The following is a 20,129-nucleotide window of genomic DNA, read 5'->3' on the forward strand; positions in this document are numbered from 1 at the left end:
TCTCTTCTGTTTACCTTCTCGCTGTCAACATTGCAGCGCTGCGTTCTCCTCCTACAGCTAATCGGCAGAGGTGCCAGGGTCAGACTCCCACCAATCTGATATTGACATCAATATAGCAAAAGTGGGCAACCCCTTTAAAGTACAATCGCCATTTGTACATTCAGTATATCGGTATCATGTCATGAGCTGAGCAGATTGACGTATAGTCCCTGATAGAAATGAATGGGTCCGCAATTCCGTTACGTAAAATGCGGAACAAAATTGCGGACGTGTGAATAGACCCTTACCTGGTAAATAGCACGTGCAAGTCTTCATTCACCTCTCGTCGGGTCTCCTGCCTACTGAATGGCTAAATTGCTGTATGTTTCTTATCACTTCTGTGTTGCATAGCTCTGTGAAAACTCAGAGGTTCCCTGGCTATAAGAATTATATTATGTTCTTTAGGTGCCCATACACACTTGATGAATGTTGGCTGAACTTGCAGGTGTCTCCCCAATGGCAGATAATGGGGGGGGGGGGGGGGGGGAGGAAGGTCAGGCAGTTGCATTTTAACATGCAACGTCCTTCAAAAGGGAGATGAACCGCTGGCAGAGGTATCGGACAGTGGCTCATTCCCCTCTCGGTGTTGAGCGCACATGCATGCTTGGCCAAGCCATATATAAGCCGTATATAGATGGGGGGTTTTGAGGAATAACTGTTGGCCACGCAAGCTTTTAGAGTGTCTTGCAAACGTATTCACCCACCTTGACTTTTTTCGTGTTTTGTTACATTATAGCCTTAAGTTCAATGTTTTGCTAATCTGAATTTTATGTGATAGATCGGAACACAATAGTCTAAGTTGGTGAAGTGAAATGCTAAAATTGGCGGAAAAATGCCCCTGCGCCTTATGGGGCAAATACTAATGAAGTGCTTCCATTATGGAAGCGCTTCATTAGTACCCGAGGACATGTTCTATTTTTTTCGGGAATCGAATTGCGGACCCGTAAGTGCGGGTGGAAATGATGTCCACCTGTGTGCAATCTAAGTGTCTCATGATCTGTCATTACATATACACACCTTTTGAAAGGCCCCAGAGGCTGCAACACCTAAGCAAGAGGCATCACTAACCAAACACTGCCATGAAGACCAAGGAACTCTCCAAACAAGTAAGGGACAATGTTGTTGAGAAGTACAAGTCTACATGATCCCCAGGGGCACCATCAAATCTATCATAACCAAATGGAAAGAACATGGCACAAGAGCAAACCTGCCAAGAGACGGCCGTCCACCAAAACTCACGGACCGGGTAAGGAGGGCATTAATCAGAGAGGCAGCACAGAGACCTAAGGTAAACCTGGAGGAGCTGCAGAGTTACTCCAGTCTCTGCTGTGGATCTGTACATAGGATGACAATAAGCCGTACGCTCCATAGAGTTAGGCTTTATGGCAGAGTGGCCAGAAGAAAGCCATTACTTTCAGCTAAAAACAAAAAGGCATGTGGGAGACTCCCAAAATGTATGGACGAAGGGGCTCTGGTCTGATGAGACTAAAATTGAACTTTTCAGCCATCAAAGAAAACACTATGTCTGGTGCTAACCCAACACATCACATCACCATCCCCACAGTGAAACATGGTGGTGGCAGAATCATGCTGGGGGGATCGGACTGGGAAACTGGTCAGAGTCAAGAAAAAGATGGATGGTGCTAAATACAGGGATATCCTTGAGCAAAACCTGTACCACTCTGTGCGTGATTTGAGGCTAAGACGGAAGTTCACCTTCCAGCAGCACAATGACCCCAAACACACTGCTAACGCAACACTTGAGTGGTTTAAGGGGAAACATGTAAATGTATTATAATGGCCTAGTCAAAGCCCAGATCTCAATCCAATAGAAAATCTGTGGTCAGACTTAAAGGGATTCTGTCACCTCGTTTTAGTTTATAGAGCTGCGGACATGCACGGCTAGATCACCACTATCATGTCTGCAATATACCTTTCCCATAAAGCGGTGTCCTTTTATTGTGTTTAAAAAATTATTTTATAGGGAACACTATACCGGCACTGCCCATGCGCGAGCTCACGGCGGTGCTGGGCTCCTTCCCAGGGGGGCCTGGCTGGGCACAAAGGTTAGTACAGCTTTGGGCACCTTACCAGGCTCATTTACAGATCTATAAAATAATTTTTTTAAACACAATAAAAGGACACCGCTTTATGGGACAGGTATGTTGCGGACATGCTAGCGGCGATCTAGCCGTGCATGTCCGCAGCTCTATAAGCTAAAACAAGGGGACAGAATCCCTTTTAAAGATTGCTGTTCACAAGCACAAACCTTCCAACTTGAAGGAGATGGAGCAGTTTTGCAAGGAGGAATGGTGGTTGTTAAAAGTTATCCCCTACCCACAGGATAGGGGACAACTATTAGATTGGTGGGGGTCCTACTGCTGGGACCCCACGGCCAAGAGAACGAGGGCCCTGAAATTACCAGAGCGGTCGCACATGCGCATGGCTGCTCCATTCTTTTGTATGGGAGTTCTGGAAATAAGTGAATACAGCGCTCGGCTATCTCCAGAACTCCTGTAGAAACTAATGTAACGGGCGTGTAACCAGCAGCAGCGGTCATTTCAGGGGAGCTGTGTGGGGTACAGGCCATTTGTTCTCATGATCAGTGGGGTCCCAGCAGTCGGACCCCCACCAATCTGAGGTCTGATGCACGGATATGCAAAAAAAGGATGACCTCCGTGTGATGTCTGTATTGCATAATTTTTATTTATTTTTTGCTGATCCTTTGTGACCATAACTGTCCTTGTCTGCAAAATGGACAAGAATAGGACATGTCCTATCTTTTTTTACAGAACGGCCATGCGGACATATGGAAATGGAATGCACACTGCGTGAATGGTTCCGCATATGGACGTGTGCATAAGCCCTAATAGTTATCTCCTATCCTCTGGCTACTTTCACACCTGCGTTCGGTGCGGTCCGTCTTGTATCTGCACAGACGGATCCGCACCGATAATGCAAACGCTTGTATCAGTTCATAACGGACCCGTTTGCATGTCTTGACTTACATTGAATGTCAATGGGGGACGGATCTGTTTTCAATTGCACCAATTGTGTCAGTGAAAACGGATCCGTCCCCATTGACTTACATTGTAAGTCAGGACAGATCCGTTTGGCTCCGCATCGTCAGGCGGACACAAACGCTGCAAGCTGCGTTTTAGTGTCCGCCTCAAAAGCGCAATGGAGACCAAACGCAGCCAAATTGATGCATTGTGAACGGATCCTTATCCATTCAGAATGCAGTGGGGCTGAACTGATCCATTTTGGGCCGCTTGTGAGAGCCCTGAAACGTATCTCGCAAGCGGATCCAGAAACGCCAGTGTGAAAGTAGTAACTTTACTAGCCAGAATACCCCTTTAACAATGCAGAATGATTTAACAGCGTATTATCCGCATCCATATGTCCGTTCCGTAGCCGCGCAAAAAAAAAAAAAGGAACATGTCCTATTCTTGTCCATTTTGCGAACAAGGATAGGCATTGTTACCATGGATCCGCAAAAAAAAAGTGCCATACGGTTGTCATGTTTTTTTTCCGGACCGCAAAACACATACAGTCGTGTGAATCTAGCCTTAGGGTGCTGCCAGACATCGTTACTGTGCTGCATTTTTGGTGCATCAAAATAACTCGCCACAAAAACACAGAAAACATTTTCATAAAACATATCTGCGGTTATGGTCTGTGTTTTCTTCCAGCGAAGAGAAAAAAAACTAAAAAATACTGCTGACTTAATTACAGTAATTCCAAAACGGAGTTGCGTTAAGGGCGTTGGCCAGTGTCCTATATTGATGACCTATCCTCAGTATGGGTCATCAATAGCAGATCGGCGGCACTTGTTCTTTTCAAACAGATGATTGGCAGGGGGTGCCAGGAGTTGGACCCTCTCCAATCTGATATTGAATCGTCCGTATAGGACTCTATACAGGCATGTTGTGGCAGCACCCTTAGGCAATGTTCCTATTACATTAATGGCTCCAGTTGGGAAACGCTCCCGACATAAGCCTGCATTGTATTGTGCAGCGGGCATCTTTCTTACTGTATGCCATTGTGTAGTCTACTATGCTAGACCAACATATACAGAGGCCAGGAGGCCACGTTTTCACGAGAATGGAGTCCTGTGGATACTCTTGGCACATACAAGCTTTTCCAGACATACTCGCTAACATGACGTGAACAGGGCCGTAGACCCCTGTTCGCATTGTGCTGAGCTCTTCGCAGATTGGCATTGCTGACTGCCGGACTGATCCGCTGCACAAATGCCCATAATCCAATCATTCCTTCGCTTGTGTTACTTGACCTCTTTACTTGGCTCATAACCTGCTTGACAGCAATATGAAACCATGGGATCTGCTTCTGGATTTTTTTGCAGCTTTTTTTAACCTACAGGGAAAAACGCGAACGACAGGTTTCTTATTTTCCTTTAGCAACCGGTAATACAGTTCACCCAAGTGTGAGATCTGGAAGACGTTCTGTGCTGTAGAGATGCACAGAAAAACATTATTGATCATGAACTCTTCCATTTTCATTAAGGCCGAGGCCCCACGGGAGGTCAGGTCGTGGTAATGTCGCCACCTCAGTGCCTCCCCCTTGTGCAAAAGCCACAGGCGTCTTACAACCAAGGCCAGCCCTGCTGGAGATCATGGGGTTTTCTTGTGACATTTCCCACACTGAAGTTGTGAAACAGTCATGGTATTTTACTGCGTCTGATGGGATTGTTTACGAACATTTTTACGCCACTTTTTGGTGTGAAATAGTCACGAGACCCATTTTTTACATTTATTTTACGCACTATATTCCGCAATGCTTTACAGACGTTAGCATCGCGCTGTCCCCAATGGGGCTCACAACCTAAGTTCCCTTATCACTATGTCTTTGGAGTGTAGGAGGAAACCCACACAAACACGGGGAGAACATACAAACTCCATGCAGATGCTATCCTTGGTTTTGCAACTTTTTAAACACCTGTGTGTTTCACACCGTCCTTGCCTCTTGGAAACGGCGATGATGTGGCGGGGGCCAGGACTTACAATCCTTTACAGGTGGGTATCCACCCCCGGCTATACATAGGGTAAAATCCACGGCCAAGCCTTACTGAAATCCAGGCAAATCCACATGTAGATATTGGCATGGAAATGCAGCAAATCTGCAGTTAATATTCTGCCCTGTGTGACCGTACACAAAGGTCCCTGTAGAATGACAGCAAGCAGTGAATACTATAAGGAAGTGAGGCAGACAGTGTATTGCAAACTGGTGGAAATTTTTATCATACACGAAATAACCTTTGTTTGCTGAAACCAGAATATATATCTCTTTTAATAGCATGCATTATTTATTAAAAATGAGATCCAAGAGTTAGTCCTAGAAAAACATGTCCATGGGATATGCCCCCTATTTTCAGCTCAGCTCCATTAAAGTCAATGGGGTTGAGGGTCTAATACAGAGATGCCCAACCTGTGGCCCCCCAGCGTTGGAAAAACTATAACCCCCAGAAAGACGTAGTCACATGCAACTTGCATTGTGGTCTGTGATGGAAAAATTGTCTGCGACTTGCAACCAAAATTCTAACAGTGAGTTTTTTGCATTTTGAGTTGCGGTTGCAGCCAGTCACATCGCATCTATATAGAGTAACATTACATGCGATGTCGCAGTGTGGCATTGTGCTCTTCGTGTTGGTGTGTATCCCCAGGCTAAATGCAGCTCAAACTGGAGAGGGGGGCAATGATTGGAAACGTTTGGTTCATTCTAATCCCGTCCCAGTGTATCAGCCAATGGACCCTTAGGCCCCTTGCAGACGAGCGTGTCCGGATAAGGGTGTAATGTGTTTTGTACCCAGACCCGAACTTCTTCACAGAAGTTCAGGTTTGGGTTAGATGTTCTGTAGATTGTATTATTTTTCTCTAATAACATGGTTATATGGGAAAATAATAGCATTCTGAATACAGAATGCATAGTACAATAGGGCTGGAGGGGTTAAAAAAAACAAAACGTAACTCGCCTTAATCCACTTGTTCGCGCAGCCGGCATCTCTTCTGTCTTCTTTGGTGAATAGGACCTTTGATGACATCACTGCGCTAATCACATGGTCCATCACATGATCTTTTACCATGGTGATTGATCATGTGACGGACCATGTGATGAGCGCAGTGACGTCATCAAAGGTCCTTTTCCTGTGCACAGCAAAGAAGACAGAAGAGAAGCCGGGCTGCGCGATCAAGTGGATTAAAGAGGACCTTTCACCTGTAAAAACAATGTGAACTAAGTATGCTGACATGGAGAGCAGCGCCCGGGGATCTCACTGCACTTACTATTATCCCCGGGCGCCGCTCCGTTCTCCCGTTATGTCCTCCGGTATCTTCGCTCTGTAAGTTATAGTAGGCGGAGACTGCCCTTGTCCTGTGGGCGTCTCCTTCTCCTAGGCTGCAGCGCTGGACAATCGCAGTGCACAGCTCACAGCCTGGGAGAAAAAAACCTCCCAGGCTGTGAGCTGTGCGCTGCGTTTTTTTTTTTTTTTTTTTTTTTTTTAGTTTGCTAGCTTTTTTTTTTTTTTTTTTTTTTTTTTTTAAACCCCTCCAGCCCTATTGTACTATGCATTCTGTTATTATTTTCCATTCTAACCATGTTATAAGGGAAAATAATAATGATCGGTTCCCGATCGTCTCCTAGCAACCGTGCGTGAAAATCGCACCGCATCCATACTTGCTTGCGATTTTCACGCAGCCCTATTCAATTCTATGGGGCCTCCGTTGCGTGAAAAAACGCTGAATATAGAACAAGTTGCGATTTTCACTCAACACACAAGTGATGCTTGAAAATCACTGCTCATGTGCACAGCCCCATAGAAATGAATAGGTCGGGATTCAGTGCGGGTGCAATGCGTTCACCTCACGCATTGCACCCGCGTGGAAAACTCGCTCGTGTGAAAGGGGCCTTAAACAGGTACATGTCCCAGTTCTAATGGTCCTGTGGTACCCACTGGTCTTTATTTACCTGCTGTATGTTCACACAACTACTATATGCTACCATGACCGCTGAGTGCCAGTCACATGTGTGTAGGAAAATAACCACTAGTGGGGACCTGTGGAGCGTCTTGGGAGCAAACAAACAGTCACTTTTACATAGGCAGAGAATCCGCCAGATAATTCATAGGAACACTTGTTAGCGATGATCTGGCGGTGTAAAGGTTCCGGCGATTACCGATGAGTGAGCGAAACACTTGTTTGTTGGGTAATATGATCATTTTGTGCAGTCACCTAAATTATCGTTTGCTAGCAGCACATGTAGCCCTGCCGTCTAAACGGCCTCTGCTGCCGACAAACAATGAGCCAGTATGGGGACGAGCGATCACAATAGTGACCACTCCACTCCATACTGTGGAGGAGATCGCGGAATGCTTCCTTCCCGACAATCGTCTGCTGAATTGTCCCCTGTAAAGAGGGTTTCAGGCTATTTTCACACAACAGTGAAAAACAGCCGTCTTTAAAGCAAATTAAAGTCTGTGGGGCAATTCACACGTCCACTATTTAATGCTCAGTGAATAGTGGACGTCAAAAAATAGAATATTTGGCCGTTTTCAATAGGCCCATTGTTAACAGCCGTGTAGACAGGAGTACACCCGTCCAATGGCCGTTAAAACGGCTTACAAAAGTCTCAGGAAGTAAAAAATAAACTCTCCTCATCCACTCGAACGTGCGGGGAAGAGCGAGTGTTCCCGTACGTTCCAGTGGATGAGGGGAGTATATCATTATTGTTGTTGTCTATTGTCTGCACTCGCAGGGTTGGGGGGAGGCAGGTGCATTATATATGGGGTCACAACTGGAGGCTAATATCTATACTGGGGGCCATTATTACTAGTGTTGAGCGAAGCGAGCTTCGGATGAAGTATCTGAAGTCACTTCCTTTAAAACTTCAGAATAATACTGCACGGAGATCCGTCTCCGTACGGTATTAGGCTACTTTCACACTCGCGTTTGCAAGCAGTGTTTTGGTGTCCGCCTCCAAAGCGGAATGGAGACTGAATGGAGGCAAACTGATTCAGTCTGATCCTTATCCATTCAGAATGCATTAGAGCAAAACTGATCCGTTTTGAACCGCTTGTAGGATCCCTGAACGGATCTCACAAACGGAAACCAAAACGCCAGTGTGAAAGTAGCCTTAGAATGCATGGGCGCCGAAGTTAGTTATTCACGAAGTCGCGTGTGTCTTCATTGAATAACTTTGGAAATTGATTTTTAAAGCCTCATTCACACGACAGCGTTTCACGGACAGCACACGTCCCCATTCATTTAAATGTGTGTATTCACACATGAGTGTTTTAGCACGGTTTGTGGGTCAGTGTGTTTAGCACAGATGCATGCTCTATTTTGTCCGTGTTCACGGATCCATCACGTCCATTATAGTCTGGGTCCGTGAAAACCACGGATGCCATCCAACTTCGTGAGTAGCTTACTTTGGCTCATCGGAGCCATACATTCTAATACTGTATGGAGACGATTCTACGTACGGTATTATTCCGATGTTTTGAACAAAGCGACTTCAGATGTTCCATCTGAAGCTCGCTTCGCTCATCACTAATTATAATGACAGGGGGCGCATTATTTATGCTGAGGACACTATAGGGAGCACTGCAGAGGTTGGGGTTTTAACTTAAAATGATGAAAATCATGTGTTGTTCACGGCTGTTAAAAATGGATGTAAAACGGCCATTAAAAACGTACCGATGGCCAGAAAATGAATGAACACATGGTTGAAAAATGTCATGAAAAACTGTTTGTGTGGCTGTTTCTAACCCTGTCCTGTGAATGTAGCCATACAATAGGAAACTTTTGAGTTCCCCTTTAAAGTTTTGCAGAATATTTCTTCTGGAGGATTTGCAGCTCTCTTCTGGAGCTCCTCTTTGGCTTCCTCTCGTTTTCTTTCAAGGTGTCTACCTTCTGTCGGTGGCTTCCAGAATAAATCCATGTGTGTTCGGGTTTCATGTCCCTGTTAGATCGGGGTTGCTCAGTAACTAGGTCAAAGAATCAGAAAACAGCCTCTATTTCAGATCAATTCTTCATATCTCAGGATTAGGAAGGCATTCTTAGCATGGTTTGTGTTGGCTCGTGGACATGGCTTTTCTCCAACATTAAATCCATGTACAGATTTGTTCTCAGGACACAGCGACTGTTATTCCATGGAAACGAGTAATGTACATGGGTTTTCCTTGCTTTTGGCAGTAAAAGCCCTCAAAGGGGAAAAATTATTAAAGGCCCAGAACTTAACATTGATTTGGGTTAACAATCTCCTAGTGTTTATTTATTTATATATATTTAATGAAGGAAATATTAAATCACTAAGAGTTTCTGGGAGCAGTCTAGAATTGCAGAATAACCTCATGTGCACGATTCCCATTGCAGAGCTACAGAAACGGTCTCATCCAGGCTGGTCAAGGAAGGGGGGGGGGGGGGGGTAGAACCTGTTTTAGAAATTGGTGCCGATCCCAGAACTGGCATCTAAATTTGTTATTTTTTAATCTAAATAGGTCAGGCTTGTGGTGATTTCATTTACATTTTTAATATTTAAAGAAGCACTCCCACAAAAATTACTACTACTAAACTTCTTACCAGTGACTGTATTTGTGAGTTATAACCTCCCTTCTGATCCTCTGCTGTGTCATGTGACCAACACTCTGATCTCCAACTGACACAGGACAGAAAGTCAGTTACTTCTCTATTCATTCCTATGAGACTGACATTGAGGCTCCAATAGGAATACACAGAGAAACCGACTCCCTGTCCACACATTATTTGGAGAGGCAGAGTGCTGGTCACATGACACAGCTGAGAATCAGAAGGGGGGGTATAACAAATACAGTCACTGGTAAGAAAATTACCTTCACTACAGTTTGCATCATGCACCTTTCTAACAGGTCACGGAAAAAAGTATTATGGGATTGCTACTTTAATATATAACGGCTTTCTCTATTGGTTGCTACAGGAAGCCAGAATGTATGCTTTAAAGGGACCCCATCACGTTGAAAATGCAGTCCTCTCTGTGAACAGCATGCTACAGAGCAGGAGGGGCTGAATATATTTATTTTATAGTTTTCTGAGAAAAAAAGGACTTATTACAAATTGTATTTGATCATTTAATGCTCTGCTTATTCTGAGCTTAGGAGACCATCAACTGGACTCCTAAGTGATTGACAGCCTTCCGTGTACAAGCAGAAATAGCTGTCAGTCACTGAATCGGACTGCCCATTGGACTATCCCTGTTTAAAGGGGTTCTCTGGGCTTTTAATATTGCTGACCTATCCTCAGGATAGTGTGCTGTAGATCAGTTGGCTCTGCGAATCTGGCGTGGCGGTGCACGCCTCCGAGGATTGGCATCCTATCTATATAATAGTAGTAGTAAAGGACCGGCACTCACTCTTGAAGTCTTACAAATATTTATTTATTCCATATCTATGTCTGTGAAGATTCCAAGGTACGATTATCACAGACACAGATATGTGGCAATAAAGAAATATTTGCAAGACTTCAAGAGTGAGCGCCGGTCCTTTACTACTACTACTACTATCCTCTATTCATGGAGTGCTGTCCGCATCTTTTGCGGCCCCATTGAAGTGAATGGGTCCACACCCGAGCCGCAAGAACTGCGGCTCGGATGCGGACCAGAACAACGGTCGTGTGCATGAGGCCTTAGGCAGATTGTTTTAAAGGCCGATCTTTGTAAAATGACTCAGTGCAATAATGGAATTTTTTTAATTTTTTATTACTAATTATTTCATTAACACCATTGTCTGCCCGTTACAAGGAATGCACTCACGTGGGTACTTACCTGTGCTCCACATGGCTCCACAGTCTGGTTCCCATACCTCAAGTATGATTTGTATAATGTGGGAGGAAATCTTGAAAAACTCAGTGACACCCCAGAAGAACCTACAAGCACAGCTCAGATGGTGCCCGGGAGTCTTCTGGGACTACCCAACCACTTCCAGCACTTGACTACCGTGTCTTGAGATACTGGATAGGAAGAACTATGTAGTCGTAGGGGTAGGTCCTATGCAATCTCCTTGCTGCTTCCTGAGTCTGTGGCTCCTGCCTCATGCACCCAGCTTATTACAGCCCGGAGAACCCTCCATGTTATACTGGGCCGTAATAAAACACATCTAGAAGACTAGGGGAGCCATACTGGACGCCTCCAAACTTATACAGAGGCAGACCAAGGTTGTTTCTCTCAGGGTTACATGAAATTAGGTTTTAGCATGTATTGAATTAAAGACTGTGTATTATTTTATGTTTTAGTACCCAGACAAGCAGTGAATTCTCAAACTAATTGGGTACACCATCAGTCCCCCCCGTCAGTGATTAACATGGAATTTGACATAAAAAACTGCTCCTTCAGATGCCAAATTATGGCTCCTACACTCTTAAACCTAGTTTCTGTTTTTCACTGACTTGTGCTATCTGCATTTTCCACGGACAGCACGCTTACTCGTTTATTTCACTGTGTCTGTTCACACATCAGTATTTTTATACTGACCATGGGTCAGTGCTCTACTTCTGTACATGATGCGGACCAAACACGCCAATTGAAGTCTATGGGTCACATTACAGATGGCATCCATGTTGTGTCCGTTTTTCACTGACCACTGATAGGAGATGCTCTGGAGATTAATTTCCAGCTGAGCAGCGTCCGTGTAATGATGTAACATGGACTGATTATTATTATTATTTATTTTTTCCCAGAAATGTGACCGAGGCCTTGAAGTGCCATCCAGGCTCTGCCATGTGCATGATGTGCTGGGCTAGTTGAAGTTCATTTAGCATGTATGCCTGAAAGCGCCCAATGTATGCTCTAAACATATTCATAGGGCTGAATGAGCTTGATGAAGGGCCAAAGAGTCGTTTTGGCCAGTATTGCATGCGGTAAAAGCTTTTAATTCGCATCCATTTAATGTGATGTGACCAGACCTTAAGGGGTTGTCAAGGATTTTACAAGTGCTGGTCTATCCTCAGGATAGGCCTTCACTATCTGATCGGCGGGGTCAGGCAACTCGCACCTCTGCCAATCAGCTCCAGCACCAGAACGACACAGCGCCATCTAGTGTGTAGTGGACGGGGCTGGTTACTGCAGCACTGCTGCCATTCATTTCAAGGGAAGCGGCACAGCGCTGCAGTTACCAGCCGTGTCATTCTGGCGCTGACCTCAGATCAGCTGATTGTCGGGGTGCAGGGTGTGGGACTTCTGAGGACAACCCCTGTAAAATCCTGGACACCCCTTTCAATCTATTATAAGGCGAAGATTCCAAGGTACGATTATTAGGCTGCAGTGCGATATAGCACTATATCACCGCCAGTGTTATATTATGGGGGAGTCCATTAAATCGCAGGGGTACATGCCTATGATATGGTATCCAACAATGGCCTGAAAGAGCTGGCACCCCGATTTAGGCTTCATTCACACAGTCAGTGTTTGTTCAGTGATTTCCATCGGTGATTGCGAGCCTAATCCAGGAGTGGATCCTACACAGACATAAGGTAGAAGGGAAAGATCTGCACCTGTTCTGTGTTTTGGCTCAAAATCACTGATGGAAATCACTGACCAAACACTGACTGTGCGAATAAGGCCCTACTCTCCTGATGCCTCAGATTTCATACAGTAAGGCCTCTTTCACATGTGTGACGGATTGGCTCCGGATGCGTCCAGTGAAACTCGCACCATTTTGCAAGCAAGTTCAGTCAGTTTTGTCTGCAATTGTGTTCAGTTTTTTCCGCGCCGGTGCAATGCGTTTTGATGCGTTTTTCACACTCGGGATAAAAAAACCTGAAGGTTTACAAACAACATCTCTTAGCAACCATCAGTGTAAAACGCATTGCATCCGCACTTCCGGATGCAATGCGTTTTTCACTGAAGCCCCATTCACTTCTATGGGGCCAGGGCTGCGTGAAAAACGCTGAATATAGAACCTGTTGCAATTTTCACGCGACGCAGAACTGATGCGTGAAAAAAATGCTCATGTACACAGACCTATTGAAATGAATGGGTCAGGATTCAATGTGGGTGCGATGCGTTCACGTCACGCATTGCACCCGCGCCGAAAACTTGCTTGCGTGAAAGGGGCCTAAGAGGGAACACAAGCCGGGCTTCTTCACCCCTGTCATTTTTTAATCTGATTGAGACGTGAAATGAATCCAGCGTGGAGCGTGGACGGGAGAGACCTCTGGCACCTGATGACTGCGAGGAGCTATCACATGACGGCGCAGGCTTTTGTTCCAGCTTCTCGCTATCTATCAGCACTCTGTAGGTGGGGGTGCTGGCAGAGTCGTGCATCCTTTCACTTCCTTTTCTTCCTTTTGAAGCCACAGATTGCTGTGAGTCAGATCGCAGGCTGTCCTATTGCTTGCAGGATGCTGTTTACCTGTTTTGCATAGCACCTTCCCACCCGTCTGAGTCAGCACGCCTCACCAAACACATAAGTCAAAGAAAAGCAGGCAATCGGGATATTGTGCGTGCAGGAGGATAGCCACACTGCTCTGGATTGTATCGCCCTGTGCTCTTCAGCAGAGGTAAGTGGATGTGTATGCCGGTAGGTGTCCTCGAGGCCTGGCTTTACTTACCATGAGGGCCCTCCATTACACTGCATATACAGTATCTCTTGTTCTAAGGCAGTCCTCAGTCTATAGAGCTGGTACAGGGGAATGCTGTCTGTTGCTTCCTGTTATCATCCATGTCGGGAGTGATTTTGTGTTTTTTGCAGTGGCATAAAAAGCTGTCTCCCCCCCCTCATCAATACTTAGCCACTGATCTCCATCTCAGGAGCATCCACTTGTAGGCATCTTTGGCTGGGGTGCCCCTTTAAGTAGCAGATTATTATTTCCTTTTTACTTTGTATCCTTGGACACGCTGTTGGATCCGTAGAAGTGGACGGTCTCTTGTTTTCTGGCTTGGGCTCGTGAATTCCTGTAAGTGACTCAGGAAATATGTTTTCCTTTTATTGTATCCTCAAAGTGTTATTCATGACAGATGAGGTGACTTATCCAGATCTACCGTAAGTGTATGGTTATTACTCAGACAGGGTTATACAGGGGAGGTCGTCTATGTAGCCGTATTGTAGCCGTACCTGGAAAGTAGTGTTCCCCGTCCTCTTCTGTCAAGTGTCTGTCTCTCTCTCTTTCTCTGTGTGTGTGTCTCTCTCTCTCGCTCTCTCTTTCTCTCTGTGTCTCTTTCTCTGTGTGTCTCTCTCTTTGTTTGTGTGTCTCTCTCACACTGTGTTTGTGTGTGTCTCTCTCTCCCTCTCTCTCTCTCTCTCTCTCTCTCTCTCTCTCTCTCTCTCTCTCACACTCTGTGTTTGTGTCTCTCTCTCACACTCTGTGTTTGTGTCTCTCTCTCACACTCTGTGTTTGTGTCTCTCTCTCACACTCTGTGTTTGTGTCTCTCTCTCACACTCTGTGTTTGTGTCTCTCTCTCACACTCTGTGTTTGTGTCTCTCTCTCACACTCTGTGTTTGTGTCTCTCTCTCACACTCTGTGTTTGTGTCTCTCTCTCACACTCTGTGTTTGTGTCTCTCTCTCACACTCTGTGTTTGTGTCTCTCTCTCACACTCTGTGTTTGTGTCTCTCTCTCACACTCTGTGTTTGTGTCTCTCTCTCACACTCTGTGTTTGTGTCTCTCTCTCACACTCTGTGTTTGTGTCTCTCTCTCACACTCTGTGTTTGTGTCTCTCTCTCACACTCTGTGTTTGTGTCTCTCTCTCACACTCTGTGTTTGTGTCTCTCTCTCTCACACTCTGTGTTTGTGTCTCTCTCTCACACTCTGTGTTTGTGTCTCTCTCTCACACTCTGTGTTTGTGTCTCTCTCTCACACTCTGTGTTTGTGTCTCTCTCTCACACTCTGTGTTTGTGTCTCTCTCTCACACTCTGTGTTTGTGTCTCTCTCTCACACTCTGTGTTTGTGTCTCTCTCTCACACTCTGTGTTTGTGTCTCTCTCTCACTCTCTCACACGCTCTCTCTTGACAACCTGTATGTGAGCTGTAATGGTGGCCATGTTGTTTGTCACCCAGCTTTCCCGGTAGAGAGATGGCTACAGAATAGCCTTTAACGTCTTGACAGAAGAGGACAGGTGAAGGTTTGTGTAGTCTTGTGGCCGGTCAGTGACTATTTTGCACACACATATCGTATATAACATACAGCTGGCCTCTTGGCAGACGTCTCTTTGGTGCTTTATCGGTGCGGGTCTGCAGGCTTGTTGCCAAAGTCCTTAGGCCCAAAACCCCTCTTGGTAGCATGTAATGGAGGTTTTGTGATGGCCACAGCAGGCAGCTGTGTGGAGGGACAGATGGCTCCTCTGCGGAGGTCCTCCCACACTTGGCCACCTGTTACTGTCACAGTGATTTTTGCTTTGAGGTGAAAATTCACACTGTGGAGATAAACCAGAGGAGAAGGTGTCCTGTAGATGTTTACATTCCCTCCGTAAGTGACGTCCAGGAGATTTTCATATCTGTGAGGGAAATCCCCGGATGATTGTGCTGCGCTCACATTATACCGGGAAGTTGTTTGACTTTACTTATTTTTATCTATGTTTTCACTGTGTGTATATGTGCCTGAGAAGGCCAGGTGGATGCTCTTCTGACCTCCGGTGGATGATTTGGAGCCTATGGGTACGTTTGTATGTGGCATGAATTGTCCTGACGCACATGTGAAGCATACAAAAAGCCCATTTTGCTCCAAACATGTGTGGCCATTACCTGGTCATCTTATTTTTCTCTCTGGTGGACTAGTAATTTATGTTGTATCCTCATTCTGCCCTTATAGTACATCCACACACGACGATGAATTTCTGTCACTGGAATTGATCAGTGGGTTTCTTTGAAATTCGCCACTGTAAAAACTGTCCAAATTGGGCTGTCTTTTGCGACGGCGTTGCTGCAGGTATCTCTTTCCGAGCTGCGGCCTGGACTAAAGACAAGGCAGGAGGTGTGTCTGTGACTACCGTAGACTTCCTGTACTGTAGCTAAACTGTAGTCACAGATATTAGCTCATCCATAACACAGGAAAATGTCACTAAGGCTGTATTCACACGTCCGCAATGTGTTTTGCGGATACACGGAGACACGGATCCGCAAAACACGGAAAGCGGCAATGTGCTTTCCGCATTTTGCGGACCGCACATTGCAGACATAATAGAATATGCCTGTTCTTGTCCGCAATTGCGGACAAGAATAGGACATGTTCTATGTTTTTGCGGAAACGGAAGCACGGATGCGGAAGTGCGGATCCGCAAATGTGGATGCGGACAGCACATTCCGTCCCCATAGAGAATGAATGGGTCCGCACCCTTTCCGGAAAATTGCGGAAAGGATGCGGACCCATTTTGCGGACGTGTGAATGGAGCCTTAGGCATTCGGCCTCAGAAATATAATTTGGGCCAATGAGCAGCTGGCTAGATTATTCCACACCACAGGGTGTGAACAGGGCCTTAGAAGCCTTGTGGCCCCTGAGCTAGTGAAGGAGCAGTTGGAAGGCTGTTAACGTACGGCCGCAGATGAACAGGTTGTATTGTTTGGCAGCAGCTGTTCAGTCCTCAGTTTGTGATGGTTGCGGTGGGACAACGCCGTGGTAGGTCAGCGCGAGAGCGTCTTCAGGGCTCTGCTATGTAATGTGGGCACATCGTCGACTCTCCTACTTTTTTACGTGTGGGCTTATCTTTTTGGTTCTGGTAAATTGTGCCAGCTGCTTTAAATATCCATCTTATTAACATGTTAAATGTTCCAGACAGCCCACACACAGATCTGAGTTCTAGCAGTGTGTTGTGGAGGAAGAGAGCGTGGCTCCACGAGGGGAGAGTCGACTCCACCGCCCTCGTACGTGGGGATGGGGGATTTGTTTTAAACAGAATCTGTCACCAGTTGACAGATCCCCTTCAAAAAACACTGGGGCAGTTTCTTGAGTTGACCCAGCCATTTTGATAAAATGTAGTTCACTACCCAGCAGTGAGTCCTGATAGTCGAGAGGACCCGGCTTACCCCTCCGGGGGTCGAGAGTTCATGAATATCGGGACTCATTGGCTGGGTCAATTTAAAAAAAAAAAAAAGTGACCTGGCATTTTGTTCAGGTTATCTGTCTGTTTATGCTGGTGACAGTCTTTTTAAAGCGGTTTTCCAGGTTCTACATATTTATCAGCTATCCTCGGGACGGGCCCGACACCCGGCAGCCCCCCCAACAGCTGTTTACTTCTTGGTCAGTTTTACCACCAGACAGAACATTGCATAGAGCTGACTGGTTTTGGACATTGAACAGGCTTGACATTATTTATGTCGGGGTGGCTGGACACAACTGTTACATGTGAATGAGTCCTAAAATGAGGGTAGTAGTTGTCTGTAGAGGGTAGGCCAAGGAACCTCAGGCTGCATTAACACTGTGCAGGATTCCTTTTGACCTCCAATAGCTTTATTTCTTCATGGAAAAGTGCAGTCTGCTACGTGATTCCATAGATTGACAGTCTGCAAAAAGGAATCATATTGTGTGTGTATGTATATGTGTGTGTGTATATATGTGGATAGATAGATAGATAGATAGATAGCAGACTATGGGTTATATATGCCATTTTATGCCTATACAGCAGTATAGTTGGAGGCATCTGCCAGAGGTAGACATAGGTGGATCCTGCTGAACTCTGCAGTGTGGATTGACTCTTACCTCCACATCAGTGATAAATGGTGGATTCGGCCTCCGTTGTGGATGAAGATGAGATCAGTTGTGGCAAGTCATTGGTTTCTCTAGACCTGATCATATTAGTTGTCTTTCTCAGACCATAATGATAAGCATATAAAGCCAACCGTGTATGACTGTCCTGTGCAGCGTGGGGTGTCCTGCTTCTTTCTTTTCTCTATCTGAAGCTTCCTGCTTGACCTCCTTTCGCTGTCTGACATCATGATGATCCTGGATTACATAATCCCCCACATGAGTGGTGAGGTCACTGCTTGCTGCAAGAACAGCACACTAATCATCTGATGTCATCCATATTGTGGGAATGCTTCAGTTGTCAGGCTTCCAGCTGCTGTTGTTCCAGCTGCTGTATATTCTCTTTAAATGGGAGATCAAATCACTAGGTCATCAGTATCTGTCCTGCTACACATAGGGCTTCTGGCCTTCAAGGGGTTGTGCCAAGATTTTGATATCGATGGCCTATTCTCAGGATAGGTCAATAATTTCAGATCAGTGGGGGTTCTACTCCCAGCACCCCCGCAGATCAGCTGTTTGACGGGACCACGGAGCTCCGGTAAATGGTTCGGCTTCTCCTAGGCCAGTGCCATCACGATTGTCAGTCACATGGTCTAGGTCAGTGATGGGCAAACTGCGGCTCTCCAGCTGTTGCAGAACTACAACTCCTAGCATGCAAAGACTGCCTACAGCTTTCAGCCTACAGCAGGTCATCGTGGGAGTTGTAGTTTTGCAACAGCTGGAGAGCCGCAGTTTGCCTATCACTGGTCTAGGTGCATCTCATTCCCATTCAAGTGAGTACTTCAATACCAGGCTCAGCTGCTATCTAATGGACGGCACTGTGCTTGGTAAGATGCAAGGAGGCCGTGGCGCTCAGCGGAGAGCTATGGCCTCCTCAGACAGCTGATCAGTGGCTTTGCCGGGAGTCAGATCCCCACCAATCTGATATTGATAGATCATCAATATTATAAACCCGAAAAAAACACCTTTTAAGGCCCTTTACACAGGCTTATTATTGGGAATGAACATTGATAGGAACTGTTTGGCTGATCGTCAGTCCATCTAATCTCACCACCGATCAGCTGACAAATGAGCAAATGCTTGTTTGACATCTGATCCAGTCTATTATGCAGCCGCAAAAAATCTTCATTTGTCGTCAGTGCACTTCCCTATGTAATCAGGCAGACATGGCCTCTTGGTGCAGTCACGACCATACAACATGACGTCCTGTTGAGGAACTCTTACTACCTTCCCTGCTTCAAATCAGCTGGTGTCAGAACAGGTACAGTATTCTGTATGTCTTCTCCAGCGCTATAATTTCGCTCAGGTTACTATTTTGTAAAAAGCGCCTTTGAGGTGAACTCGCTTTGACTTTCCTATTGTAAAAGTGATGAGTTTTGTTGCTTTGTTCTCTAGAACCTCTAATCTGGGTGCAAGGAACCTCCAGGAACCCTGGAAACACTTGTCAATATGACGTATGCTGCTGTCTGTTGGTGGTCTACTGTATAGGATATGCGTATACCAGCCCGAGAGAGGACAAAAGGGACACTCTTTTGGCATTTTTTTTGTTTGTTTTTTGTTCAAAAGGTTGTTAGCCAACCTTGGCATGTGCCCTGGACACTTTCCCTCTTTCTCAGTGTGAATGCTGAATGTGTTAGAGTACTTTCATACTAGCATTATTATTTTCCGGCATAGAGTTCCGTCCTAGGGAAAAGGACTGATCAGTTTTATCCTAAAGCATTCTGAATGGAGAGCAATCTGTTCAGGATGCATCAGTTCCAGTCCCTCTTACGTTTTTTGGCCGGAGAAAATACTGCAGCATGCTGCGGTTTTATCTCCGTCCAAAATTCCGGAACACATGCCAGATCTGGCATTTTTTCCCATTGAAATGCATTAATACCGGATCCGGCCCCCGAGTGTTCCAGAAAAACTGATCAGTTTTTGCGGTCTGCGCATGCTCAGACCGCAGAAAAATGTGAAAATAAATGAATGCCGGATCCGTTTTTCTGGATGACACTGGCGAGACTGATCCGGCATTTCAATGCATTTGTCATACGGATCCTGATCCGTCTGACAAATGCCATCAGTTTGCATATGTTTTGATGGATCCTGCAGGCAGTTCTGGTGACGGAACTGCCTGCCGAAATCCTCTGCCGCAAGTGTGAAAGTAGCCTTACAGAACAAGATGTGAACAGTGCCCTAAGGTTTACCTTCAGTTACAGCTTATTTTTAGTTTGCTAAAGCATGTACTAAGAGTTTTTACAGTCTGGTGAAGGAATCGTGGTGGCCAGGGTCTATAATCCAAGCTATCATCAGTCAAATGACAGATACCAGCACATCCCGTTGACTTATATTGTGGTGCGTTGGACTGCGTCAGTGTAAACATGAAGTAG

General features: G+C 45.7%; 1 protein-coding gene across 2 annotated transcripts in view; it reads left to right on the forward strand.

Annotated features, from left to right (window-relative positions):
- Positions 1 to 20,129, forward strand: part of PELI1 (pellino E3 ubiquitin protein ligase 1) — a 38,457-nt gene that overhangs the window by 4,660 nt on the left and 13,668 nt on the right. Inside the window, exon 1 of one of the 2 annotated variants that reach the window (XM_044291850.1) lies at positions 13,358 to 13,583. The exons of the other annotated variant lie outside the window; for it this stretch is intronic. The gene's annotated coding sequence lies outside the window, so the exon portion shown is untranslated. Of the gene's footprint in view, positions 1 to 13,357; positions 13,584 to 20,129 lie in introns of those variants that run through there. 2 annotated transcript variants of the gene reach the window in all.

The sequence above is a fragment of the Bufo gargarizans genome, chromosome 4 (assembly GCF_014858855.1).
Source record: "Bufo gargarizans isolate SCDJY-AF-19 chromosome 4, ASM1485885v1, whole genome shotgun sequence".
Classification (NCBI taxonomy): Eukaryota; Metazoa; Chordata; class Amphibia; order Anura; family Bufonidae; genus Bufo; species Bufo gargarizans.